Genomic DNA, 12,897 nt, shown 5'->3' on the forward strand with positions numbered 1-12,897 from the left:
CAGTGGTAGAGGGAGTGAATGTTTGTGGATGTGGTGCCAATCAAGTGGGCTGCTTTATCCTGGATGGTGTCAAGCTTCTGGAGTGTTGTGGGAGCTGCACTCATCCAGGTAACTGGTGAGTATCCCATCACACTCCTGACATGTGCCTTGTAGATGGTGGACAGGCTTTAGAGAGTCAGAAGGTGAGTTACTCATCGCACAATTCCAAACCTCTGACCTGCTCTTGTAGGCACAGTATTTATATGGCTAGTCCAGTTCAGCTTCTGGTCAATGGTAACCCCCAGGATGTTGACAGTGGGGGATTCAGTGATGGTAATGCCATTGAACATCAAGGGATGATGGCTGCATTCTCTCCTGTTGGGGATAGTCATTGCCTGACACTTGCATGACGTGAATGTTACTTGCCACTTGTCAGCCGAAGCCTGGATATTGTCCAGGTCTTGCTGCATTTGGACATGGACTGCTTCAGTATCTTAGAAGTTGCGTATGGTACTGAACATTGTGCCATCATCAGCAAACATTCCTACTTCTGCCCTTATGATGGAAGGAAGGTCATTGATGAAGCAGCTGAAGATGGTTGGGCCAAGGACACTAACTTGAGGAACTCCTGCAGTGATGTCCTGGAACTGAAATGATGGACCTCCAACCATCTTCCTTTATACTAGGTGTGACTCCAACCAGCGGAGAGACTTCCCCTTGATTCCCATTAACTCCAGTTTTGTTAGGGGGTCCTTGATGCCACAAGGTCAAAGGCGGCCTTGATGTCAAGCGCAGTCACTCTGACCTCACCTTGGGAGTTCAGCTCTTTTCCTTGTTTGAACCAAGGCTGTAACGAGGTCAGGAGCTGCAAACTGGACAGTGAGCAGGTTATTGCTAAGCCAATGCCACTTGATAGTACTGTTGATGACCCCTTTCATTACTTTATTGATGATTGAGAGTAGACTGATGGGGCGGTAACTGGCTGGGTTGGATTTGTCCTGCTTTTTGTGTGCATGGCAAACCTGGGCAATTTTCCACATAGCTGGGTAGATGCCAGTACAAAGCTGTACTGGAACAACATGGCTAAGGGGTGCAGCAAGTCTGGAGCGCAAAGCTTCAGTACTATTGCCAGAGTGTTGTCAGGGCCCATTGCCTTTGCAGTACCCACTGCCTTCAGCCGTTTCTTGATATCAGGTGGAGTTAATTGAATTGGCTGAAGACTGGCATCTGTGACCCTAGGGACTGCCGGAGGAGGCTGAGATGGATCATCCACTCGGCACTTCTGGCTGACGATTGTTGTGATGGTAATGTAAAGTGGGGGTTATGCCGGGCCATGAGGTTACAGATTGTGTTAAAATACAATTCTGCTGCTGCTGATGCCCCGCAGCGCCTCTTGGATGCCCAGTCTTGAGTTGCTAGATCTGTTCTAAATCTATCCCATTTAACATGGTGGTAGTGCCATACAACACAATGGAGGGTATCCACAACGTGAAGACGGGACTTTGTCTCCAGAACGACTGTACAGTGGTCACTCCAACTTGATACTGTCATGGACAGATGCATCTGCGGCAGGCTAGTGGTGAGGATGAGGTCAAGTAAGTTCTTCCCTCTTGTTGGTCCAACACCTGCTGCAGACCCAATTTAGCAGCCATGTCATTTAGGACTCAACCAGCTCGGTCAGTTGTGGTGCACCAGGCCACTTTTGGTGATGGACATTGAAGTCCCCGACCTAGAGTGCTTTCTGTGCCCTTGCCAGCCTCAATGCTTCCTCCAAGTGGTGTTCAACATGGAGGAGCACTGATTCAACAGCTGAGGGAGGGTAACACGTGGTAATCAGCAGGAGGATTCCTTGCCCATGTCTGATGCCATGAGACTTCATAGGGTCCGGAGTCGATGCTGAGGACTCCCAGAGCCACTCCTTCCCGACTATATATCACTGTGTTGCCACCTCTGCTGGTCATTCCTGCCGGTGGGACAGGACACACCCAGGGATGGTGGTGGTGGTGTCTGGGACATTATCTATAAGGTATGATTCCGTGAGGATGATTATGTTAGGCTGTTGCTTGACTAGTCTGTGAGACAGCTCTTCCAATTTTGGCACTAGCCCCCAGATGTTAGTAAGGAGGACTTTGCAGGATCGACAGGGCTGCGACTGCCCTTGTTGTTTACAGTGCCTTGGTCGATGTCCGGTTTCATTCTTTTTTTGTGACTTTGTAGCAGTTTGTTAAACTGAGTGGCTTGCTAGACCTTTTCAGAGGGTATTTAAGAGTCAACCACATCGCTGGGTCAGCAGTAGTCTCAGTTCACTCTGTAGAGGGGTCCTCCCCAACAGTAGTGGTCTGGCTACAAAAGCCATTTGTAATTTAAACGTTTAAAAAGTTGAAGAGAGGGTACCTCCATTTTGAAGCACCTGCTCCCTCACTTACCTTCCATTACATCCTGTTTAATGCTGGATGCCCTCTGACTGGCCCTCCAAACTTAAGAGCCAGCCTGTCATCCTTAATTGGACACAAGTCTGTCCCCTGTCATTCGTTGGCTGTTCTGAAAAAAAAAACACATCAAGTGACTGTTTCCGCATACAGCACAGGCTTCTGACCCACATTTGAACCTGACAGAGGCATTCAGAAGCCCGCAGAGAAAATCATACCCCATGTCAGCATTTAAGAATAGGTTGGATTGATCGAAGGCAAAAGAACAAATGGGCATGGGTACAGGATATAGCAAAGGCACATGGGGCAAATAGCCACCAAGTTAGTTGGACAAAATGATTGAGAAAGATAGGCTCCACTATTAAGTTTCACCAACTGGCTGTCTGAGTTTTAATGTAGAGGTGGCACTACTAAACCCATGTACAGTCAAGACACTGTGCCCAGTAATCTGCAGATCTACTAGAACTCAAACCCTTATAGCAACAGGGACCCAAAATGGAAAATGCTCCCATCAACAGTAGAGAGTAACCTCGTATCTCACTGCAAGAGATGGTACAATAGTGCAAAAGAATTCCTAACAACAATTCCGACTAACAATTCCATTGTTTGAATCATCCTTAACTGAAAATTTTAGAGTTTGATTCACTGGCTGGACAGGATCATGCAGCAGTTGCCAGTTGATGAGAGAAGTAAAGAAAGTTGCCCCAGCGTAGGAGAAGGGAAAGGGGCAGGCTGCCTTTTGAATGGCACTGAGCTGTGTCACCTCCATAAATACATAAGCAGAAACTGTAAAACTCAGCTGCTCTGTGGCCCCTATACTGGGTCCAGGCCAAAAGATTTAACTGTGTTGAAAAATAAAACTTGGAAGAGCTAAAGGCAAGGAGCTGGTTTAATTACTTGCAATAAGTAAAAGTTTAAGACTGGAAAAACTGAAAGTTCCCAGCAGTGAGTTAGACTGGTAAACTAGAGAGGGTGCGATGTGTTTTCCTTTAATCACTAACTCAGAGCTCTAGCCTGGGGGGCTGCAGTCACTCAGGTAATAGCTTCTGCTGCCCTGCTCATCTCAAACCAAACCAAAACATTGCTTTTCTGGCCAGCCCAGTCAGCTCTTTGCCTCAGTGCCTCTGCCACTTTCAGTGGCATCTCCTCTCCCTCACTCTTGCTTTCCCTCTGCTGCTGCATCATTACGAACATAGGAACATAAGAAATAGGAACTTGACTGGACTATATGGCCTGTCAAGCCTACTCCACCATTCACTATGATCATGGCTGATCTCGGGCTTCAACTCTATTTTCCCACCTGCACCCCATATCCCTTGATTCCCCGAGGAAGCAAAATTCCATCTATCTCAGCTTTAAACAGACTCAACAATAGCTCATCCACAAACTTCTAGGATAGAGAATTCCAAAGACTCACGACCCTTTGAGTGAAGAAATTTCTCCTCATCTCAGTCTTAAATGATCCACCCCTTATCCTGAAACTGTGCCCCCTACCATCTTGTTTTAGATTCCCCAACCAGGAGTGACAACCTCACAGTAGCTACCCTGTCAGCCCCTTCATAATCTTGAATATTTCAGTGGGGTCACTGCTCGATCTTCCAAACTCCAGAGAATATAGACCTAATTAACCCAGTTTCTCATGATGGGACAACCCTCTCATCCCAGGGGACAGTCTAGTGAAATAAAAACAAAAAAACTGCGGATGCTGGAAATCCAAAACAAAAACAGAATTACCTGGAAAAACTCAGCAGGTCTGGCAGCATCGGCGGAGAAGAAAAGAGTTGACGTTTCGAGTCCTCATGATCCTTCGACAGACTCTTTTCTTCTCCGCCGATGCTGCCAGACCTGCTGAGTTTTTCCAGGTAATTCTGTTTTTGTTTTGGACAGTCTAGTGAACCTTTGCTGCAACTGCCTCCAATACAAGTATACCCCGTGACTGTTACATCTCTTATACTTACCTCCAGCTCAATTCCTTTTACCTAAGGCAATGCCAGCATGGTTATTGCGGATGGAGGGGTCTGTTCGTTTGCGAAGCCGTCAACTTGCAGTTACTCTATGTTTATGATTGTGTCCTAGCAACATCACTTCCGGCTTGTCTGGCGGCAGCCGGGCGACAAGGTATTAGTGCGCACGCGCAGAACGCGCGGTGGATTGTGGTATCGCCGGTTGGTGGTGGTCGTTCCCCAGGCGCCTGCGCCTCTTGCTAAATCGCTCTGAGGAACTGACAGTGGATTGGTTCAAAATGGCGTTAATCCCGCCTCCTGACTCTAGTTTGATGAGTACGTTGGTCGTGTCCGGTTTGCGATGCTGGTGTTTAGCGGGACTGGTGGATTTGAAGGCAGCTGGTTGTGAAATCAAGTGACTTTCCGCTGATCCGCCGGCAGTTTTAGCGCGGCCTCTGGTCGAAGCTGGACTCCCCTTACAGAAAGAAGCGGGGGCTGCTGTGCGTACACTGGGAATTGTTCCTGAATACAAAGATCCCGAGACATAATTAGTGGGTGAGAAAACTGTGCTTCCAGCTTCGGGAGAGTTCGAGTTTCTATCATGTCTTGAACTTACTCTGATTTCCCAAGCACATCGATACTTGTTTAAGAAGTAACGTGTTTAACGATGTATGTTTCACTAATTTAAAATTGTGCCTTTTGTTTCAAGGCTTAAGTTTATTTTTAAAAATATGGTAAAGTCGCACTTCTCCCTGTGACGGCTGTCAAACAATTTTGATTTGAACCTTGAAACTTATGATTAATTTATTGATTTTAGTCAAGCCATGTGCCCTTTAATTTGGATTTTCAGAAAGCTTTTGATGAAGTCCCACATAAGAGGTTGGTGTGCAAAATTTAAAGTACATGGGATTGGGGTTGGTATAGAACCATAGAAAAATTATGGCACATTAGGCCCATCTTCTCTGCGCCGACCGAAAAAGAAAAAATAAAAGAACTAACTGCCCATTGTAATCCCACCTTCCAGCACCTGGTCTGTAGCCTTGCAGGTTACAGCACTTTAGGTGCAGATCCAGGTGCCTTTTAAATGAGTTGAGGGTTTCTGCCTCCACCAGCAAACCGGACAGTGAATTCCAAACCAAAACAGAAGGAAAAACTCAGCAGTTCTGGCAGCATCGGCAGCGAAAAGAGTTGCCGTTTCGAGTCCTCATGACCCTTCGACAGAACTTGAGTTCGAGCCCAAGAAAGAGTTGAAATATAAGCTGGTTTAAGGTGTGGGCGGTGGGGGTGGAAGAGAGAGAGAGAGAGAGAAGTGGAGGGGGTTGGTGTGGTTGTAGGGACAAACAAGCAGTGATAGAAGCAGTTCATCAAAAAATGTCACCAACAATAGAACAAAAGAACACATAGGTGTTAAAGTTGGTGATATAATCTAAACGAATGTGCTAATTAAGAATGGATGGTAGGGCATTCAAAGTATAGCTCTAGTGGGGGTGGGGAGAGCACAAAAGATTTTAAAATATTTAAAAATAATGGAAATAGGTGGGAAAAGAAAAATCTATATAATTTATTGGAAAAAAACAAAAGGAAGGGGGAAGCAGAAAGGGGGTGGGGATGGGGGAGGGAGCTCAAGACCTAAAGTTGTTGAATTCAATATTCAGTCCGGAAGGCTGTAAAGTGCCTAGTCGGAAGATGAGGTGTTGTTCCTCCAGTTTGCGTTGGGCTTCACTGGAACAATGCAGCAAGCCAAGGACAGACATGTGGGCAAGAGAGCAGGGTGGAGTGTTGAAATGGCAAGCAACAGGGAGGTTTGGGTCATTCTTGCGGACAGACCGCAGGTGTTCTGCAAAGCGTTCGCCCAGTTTACGTTTGGTCTCTCCAATGTAGAGGAGACCACAATGGGAGCAACGAATGCAGTAGACTAAGTTGGGGGAAATGCTGCTTCACTTGAAAGGAGTGTTTGGACCCTTGGACGGTGAGGAGAGAGGAAGTGAAGGGGCAGGTGTTGCATCTTTTGCGTGGGCATGGGGTGGTGCCATAGGAGGGGGTTGAGGAGTAGGGGGTGATGGAGGAGTGGACCAGGGTGTCCTGGAGGGAGCGATCCCTACGGAATGCCGATGGGGGGGTGAAGGGAAGATGTGTTTGGTGGTGGCATCATGCTGGAGTTGGCGGAAATGGCGGAGGATGATCCTTTGAATGCGGAGGCTGGTGGGGTGATAAGTGAGGACAAGGGGGACCCTATCATGTTTCTGGGAGGGAGGAGAAGGCGTGAGGGCGGATGCGCAGGAGATGGGCTGGACACGGTTGAGGGCCCTGTCAACGACCGTGGGTGGAAAATCTCGGTTAAGGAATAAGGAGGACATGTCAGAGGAACTGTTTTTGAAGGTAGCATCATCGGAACAGATGCGACGGAGGCGAAGGAACTGAGAGAATGGGATGGAGTCCTTACAGGAAGCGGGGTGTGAGGAGCTGTAGTCGAGGTAGCTGTGGGAGTGGGTGGGTTTGTAATGGATATTGGTGGACAGTCTATCACCAGAGATTGAGACAGAGAGGTCAAGGAAGGGAAGGGAAGTGTCAGAGATGGACCACGTGAAAATGATGGAGGGGTGGAGATTGGAAGCAAAATTAATAAATTTTTCCAAGTCCCGACGAGAGCATGAAGCGGCACCGAAGTAATCATCGATGTACCGGAGAAAGAGTTGTAGAAGGGGGCCGGAGTAGGACTGGAACAAGGAATGTTCCACACCCCATAAAGAGACAGGCATAGCTGGGGCCCATGCGGGTACCCATAGCCACGCCTTTTATTTGGAGGAAGTGAGAGGAGTTGAAGGAGAAATTGTTCAGCGTGAGAACAAGTACAGCCAGACGGAGGAGAATAGTGGTGGATGGGGATTGTTCGGGCCTCTGTTCGAGGAAGAAGCTAAGGGCCCTCAGACCATCCTGGTGGGGGATGGAGGTGTAGAGGGATTGGACGTCCATGGTGAAGAGGAAGCGGTTGGGGTCAGGGAACTGGAAATTGTTGATGTGACGTAAGGTGTCAAAGGAATCACGGATGTAGGTGGGAAGGGACTGGACAAGGGGAGAGAGAAGGGAATCAAGATAACGAGAAATGAGTTCTGTGGGGCAGGAGCAAGCTGAGACGATCGGTCTACCGGGGCAGTTCTGTTTGTGGATTTTGGGTAGGAGATAGAAGCGGGCCGTCCGAGGTTGGGCGACTATCAGGTTGGAAGCTGTGGGAGGAAGATCCCCAGAGGAGATGAGGTCAGTGACAGTCCTGGAAACAATGGCTTGATGTTCAGTGGTGGGGTCATGGTCTAGGGAGAGGTAGGAGGAAGTGTCTGCGAGTTGACGCTCAGCCTCCGCGAGGTAGAGGTCAGTGCGCCAGACGACAACAGCACCACCCTTGTCAGCGGGTTTGATGACAATGTCAGGGTTGGACCTGAGAGAATGGAGTGCAGTAAGTTCAGAGAGAGACAGGTTAGAATGGGTGAGAGGAGCAGCGAAATTGAGACGACTAATGTCGTGCTGACAGTTCTCAATGAAAAGATCAAGAGAAGGTAAGAATCCAGAGGGAGGGGTCCAGATGGAGGGAGAATATTGGAGGTGGAGGTAAATTCCAAACACCCAGCACCCTTTGGGTGAAGTAGTTTTTCCTCATGCCCCCTCTAATCCTTCTACCAATCACCCTAAATCTGTGCCCCCTGGTAATTGACTTCTCTGCTGGGGGAAGCAGGGCATCCCTGTCTACTCTATCTAGGCCCTTCATAATCTTGTACATCTCAATTGTGTCACCCCTCAGTTCCGAGGAAAACAATCCCAGCCCATCCAATCTTTCCTCATAGCTGCAATTTTCAAGACCTGGCGCCATTCTTGTAAATCTCTGTGTACTCTCCAGAACAAGTATATTGGCTTGGATTGAGATTTGGTTAGCAGACAGGAAACTGAGTAGGAATAAATGGATTCTTTTTGGAGTGGCAGGCAGTGACTAGTGGGGTACTGCAGGGATCAGTGCTTGGGCCCCAGCTATTCACAATATATGTCAATGACTTGGATGAGGGAACCAAATGTAATATTTCCAATTTTGCTGATAACACAAAACTAGTTGGGAATGTGAGTGGTGAGGAGGATCTTAAGAGGCTTCAAAGCAATTTAGACAAGTTGAGTGAGTGGGCAAATACATGGCAGATGCAGTATAACGTGGATAAGTGTGAAGTTATCCACTTTGGTTGGAAAAACAAAATGGCAGAGTATTACTTAAATGGTGATGTACAAAGGGACCTGGGTGTCCTTGTATACCAATCAGTGAAAGCAAGCATGCAGGTGCAGCAAGCAGTTAGGAAGGCAAATGGTGTGTTAGTCTTCATTACAAGAGGATTTGAGTACAGGAACAAGGATTTCTTGCTGCAGCTATGCAGAGCCTTGGTGAGAACACATGTGAAGTATTGTGTGCAGTTTTGGTCTCTTTACCTAAGAGAGGATATACTCGCCATAGAGGAGTGCAGTGAAGGTTCACCGGACTGGTTCCTGGGATGACAGGATTGTCGTGTGAGGAGAGATTGGATCGATAAGGCCTGTATTCACTGGAGTTTAGAAGAATGAAAGGGGATCTCATTGAAATGTATAAAATTCTGACAGGGATGGACAGGTTGGTTGCAGGGATGATATTTACCCTGGCTGTGGGGTCTAGAACATGTGGTCATAGTCTCAGGATGGGGGTAGCCCATTTAGGACTGAGATGAGAAATTTTTTCACTAAGACGGTGGTGAACCTGTGGAATTCTCTACCATAGAAGGCTGTGGAGGCCAAGCTACTGAATATATTTAAGAAGGAAATAGACTTCTAGACACTAAAGGCATCAAGGGGAATGGGGAGAGAACAGGAGTATGGCATTGAGAGAGAGGATCAGCCATGATTATGTTGAATGGTGGAGCAGGCTTGAAGGGCCAAATGGCCTACTCCTGCTCCTACTTTCTATGTTTCTATTATAGGCTAGATTATTCTTCAACTATCATGCCCAGGCTTTTTTTGAGTGTCATTGTGGTACTTAAGCTGTGAAAACTCCAGGACGATCCCTGCCATTGACAACAGAGTGGCCTAGTAGGCATGCAGAACTCTCTTCTGGCATGGAAACCATTGAGTGAGTTTGTGTAATATATTTTATTTTCCTAAGTCAATACTACGGCTAATAGTACTTATATGAAATGGGTGAATATTTAAATCCAAATACTGCCAAAAGTACTTCCTTCCCCTTTAATCAATGAAACAATGTAAAGGTTTTCTCCAATAATTCCCAAAACAGAATAGCAGTACTTACACAATCACATTCAATGTAGTGGATACCTATTTTAAAAGATTTTTATCTAGAGCAATTTGCTATATTGATATAATTTACAACAAAATTACTACCTCTGCTGTTTTTGGTGCATTTTGGGTATATCCTGGCAGGATTAAATCAGGAATGAGACAGTCCTCTCAAAGGCAGAGCTCCCAAATTTGTTGGCACTTCTCAACTTGGCTTCGTTGGCTTGGGCAGTATGGAAGACGGTCACTTACCCAAGGACTTTCTGTATGGTGAGGTAGCTGGTACCAGACATCCAGTTGGATGCCCAAAGTTTCACTTAAAAGGTTGATTGCAAGTGTGACATGAGGCCCTAAACATTGATTATCGCACCTGGGGTTCACTGGTTGATGACAACCAGTTTTCCCAGAGGAAAATGGTGGCACCTCCTGTTGCTTGGTGCGCACCATCACGATGACTGGTGGCTTGGCAACAGATGCCAATACTGAAAGCAACAACCCATAATGATACCTGTTAGCTTCATATGCAACAGTTGCGGCAGAACCTGGCCTCTTCAGCCCTTGGCAAAGGTATGCCATATGAAGATACCCCATCTGAAATGGATTTTTTGCTGCATGTCCATCATCTTTTATAGATGGAAGGATGCCAACAAGAGCAAAATTAATTGTTGGTGTATATCCTTCAACATCTTCGTAGCAATGGCCCCAAAGTAACTGATTTTAAATTTGTTATATTTTGTCAGCGGAGAATGATGAGACTGATAATGCATCAATGTTACTGTTTGCTTCTATTCATTCTGCACCCCTTCCCCCAGGGTCTCATTCTCATGCTGAACATAGTTTCATTGTAACTAGGATCTTCCTGCTCTCTGTGGCTCTGTTCTGCATTACACTTAACAACTGTGCCTACATTTGTTTAAATAAAAGTAAGGTGGTGAACACAAGTTTTGCTTAAGGTAACTGCATTATAATTTTACCAGTAGACAACATGATGGATCAGCAGTTCAGTTTGCAGAGCAGACTGCCTTGAGGGACTGGAGCGACTAACTAATGGCACTAATATAGGAACACATGACTTAGGATCAGGAGTTCAGCCCTTTGAACCTGCTCCATCACTCAATAAGATTATGGCTGATCTGGTTGTGGTCTCATTCCACTTTCCTGTCTGCCCGCCCATAAACCTTACTCCCTTGTCTATTGAAAATCTGTTTAACTCTGCCTCGGATAAATTCATTGACCCACTCCACTGCCCTCCACATACTAGCAACTGTCATAGGTAAATATTAGAAGCTATTATTGAAGAAGGTATAGCAAGGCACTTGGATAAGCTCAAGGTCATCAGGCAGACTCAACATGGTTTTATGAAAGGGAAATCGTGTTTAACCAACGTATTGGAGTTCTTTGAGGAAGTAACGTGCTGTGGATAAAGGGGAACCAGTGGATATGCTGTACTTAGATTTCCAGAAGGCATTTAATAAAGTGCCATATCAAAGGTTATTGCGGAAAATAAAAGCTCATGATATGGGGGTAACAAATTGTTATGGATAGAAACAAAACCAGAAAATGCTGGAAAAACTCAGCGGGTTGAGCAGCATCTGTGGAGAGAGAAAGAGTTTATGTTTCGAGTTGGTATAACCTTTCTTCAGAGGATGAATAAAACATTGGCTGGTTACCAGGAAACAGACAGCAGGCATAAATGGGTCTTTTCAGGTTGACAAGACATAACAAGTGGTGTGCCACAGGGATCAGTGCTGGGACCTCAACTGCTTACAATTTATATAGGATGAAGGGATGGTTGCCAAATTAGCTGATGACATAAAGGGAGGTAGGAAAGTAAGTTGTGAAGAGGTCATAAGGAGGCTACAAAAAGATATAGATAGGTTAAGTGAGTGGGCAAAGATCTGGCAAATGGAGTATAATGTGGGAAAATATGAAATTGTCCATTTTGGCAGGAAGAATAAAAGAAAAAGCATGTTGTCTAAATAGTAAGAGATTGCAGAGCTCTGAGGTGCAGAGGGATCTGGACGTCCTAGTGCATGACCCACAAAAGGCCTAGCATGCAAGTACAGCAGGTAATTAGGAAAGCTAATAGAATGTTATCATTTATTGTGAGGGAAATTGAATATAAAAGTAGGGAGCTTACACTTTAGTTGTACAGGGCATTAGTGAGATCACATCCGGAGAACTGTGTACAGTATTGGTCACCTTATTTAAGGAAGGGTATAAATGCATTAGAAGCAGTTCAGAGAAGGTTTACCAGACTAATATCTGGAATGGTGTTGTCTTATGAAGAAAGGTTGGGCAGACTAGGCTTGTATCTGCTGGAGCTTAGAACAGTAAGAGGCGACATGATTGAAACACAAGATCCTGAGGGGTCTTGATGGAGTGGATGTAGCGAGGATGTTTGTTCTTGTGGGAGAATCTAGAACTAGGGGGTCACTGTTTAAAAATAAGGAGTCACCTATTTAAACATAGATGAGGCAAATTTTTTTCACTGAGGGTAGTGAGTCTTCGAAACTCATCCTGAAAAGGTGGTGGAAGCAGAGTCTTTGAACATTTTTAAAGCAGAGGTGGATAGATTCTTGGTAAGTAAGGGGGTGATAGGTTTTTGGGAGTAGGTGGGATGTAGATTTTGGGTTACTATCTGATCTTATTATGATCTTATTAAGTGGCGGGGCTGAATGGCCTACTTCTGCTCCTTATTTGTATGTTAACCCTCCGAGAGTAAAAAATTCTCCACTACAATCTTATTGTTAAACTGTGTCTGCTTAAACCTCCACCATTTCCTTGTTTCCATTCTTAATTTCCCAGATTTGCTCTCCAAATGCCTATTGTCCTATTTAAATACTTGTAGAAACTCTTACTGTCTTTTTATTATTCATTCTCAAGATGTGGGCTTCGCTGGCTGGTACAGCATTTATTGCCCATCCCTTGTTGCCCTTGTGAAGGAGGTGAGCTGCCTTCTTGAACCGCTGCAGTCCATGTGGTGTAAGTAAAAGCATGTTGCTGTTAGAAAGGGAGTTCCAGGATTTTGACCCAGCGACAGTGAAGGAACGGTGATATATTTCCAAGTCAGGATGATGAGTGACTTGGAGGGAAACTTCCAGGTGGTGGTGGTCCCCTCCATATGTTGCCCTTGTCCTCCTAGGTGGTAGTGGGTTTGGAAGGTGCTGTCGAAGAGGCCTTGGTGAATTCCTGCAGTGCATCTTGTAGATGGTACACACTGCTGCGACTCTGTGTTGGTGGTGGAGGCA

The 12,897-nt window shown here is 45.9% G+C and overlaps 2 protein-coding genes across 6 annotated transcripts in view; one reads left to right on the forward strand and one right to left on the reverse strand.

Moving 5' to 3' along the window:
- The window catches only part of LOC121277124 (kinesin-like protein KIF27), a 127,949-nt gene extending 123,453 nt beyond the window's left edge, over positions 1-4,496 (reverse strand). For all 3 annotated transcript variants that reach the window (XR_005942812.1, XM_041186161.1, XM_041186160.1), the window contains exons 1-2: positions 4,367-4,496; positions 2,406-2,520 (exon numbers count right to left, since the gene is read on the reverse strand). The gene's annotated coding sequence lies outside the window, so the exon portion shown is untranslated. The remainder of the gene's footprint in view (positions 1-2,405; positions 2,521-4,366) is intronic.
- A 90-nt stretch (positions 4,497-4,586) lies between these two features.
- Positions 4,587-12,897, forward strand: part of c4h9orf64 (chromosome 4 C9orf64 homolog) — a 42,309-nt gene continuing 33,998 nt past the window's right edge. Inside the window, exon 1 of one of the 3 annotated variants that reach the window (XM_041186634.1) lies at positions 4,587-4,906. The gene's annotated coding sequence lies outside the window, so the exon portion shown is untranslated. The remainder of the gene's footprint in view (positions 4,907-12,897) is intronic. The other 2 variants (XM_041186633.1, XM_041186635.1) reach the window with 2 other exon arrangements.

The sequence above is a fragment of the Carcharodon carcharias genome, chromosome 4 (genome assembly GCF_017639515.1).
Source record: "Carcharodon carcharias isolate sCarCar2 chromosome 4, sCarCar2.pri, whole genome shotgun sequence".
In the NCBI taxonomy this organism is placed as follows: Eukaryota; Metazoa; Chordata; class Chondrichthyes; order Lamniformes; family Lamnidae; genus Carcharodon; species Carcharodon carcharias.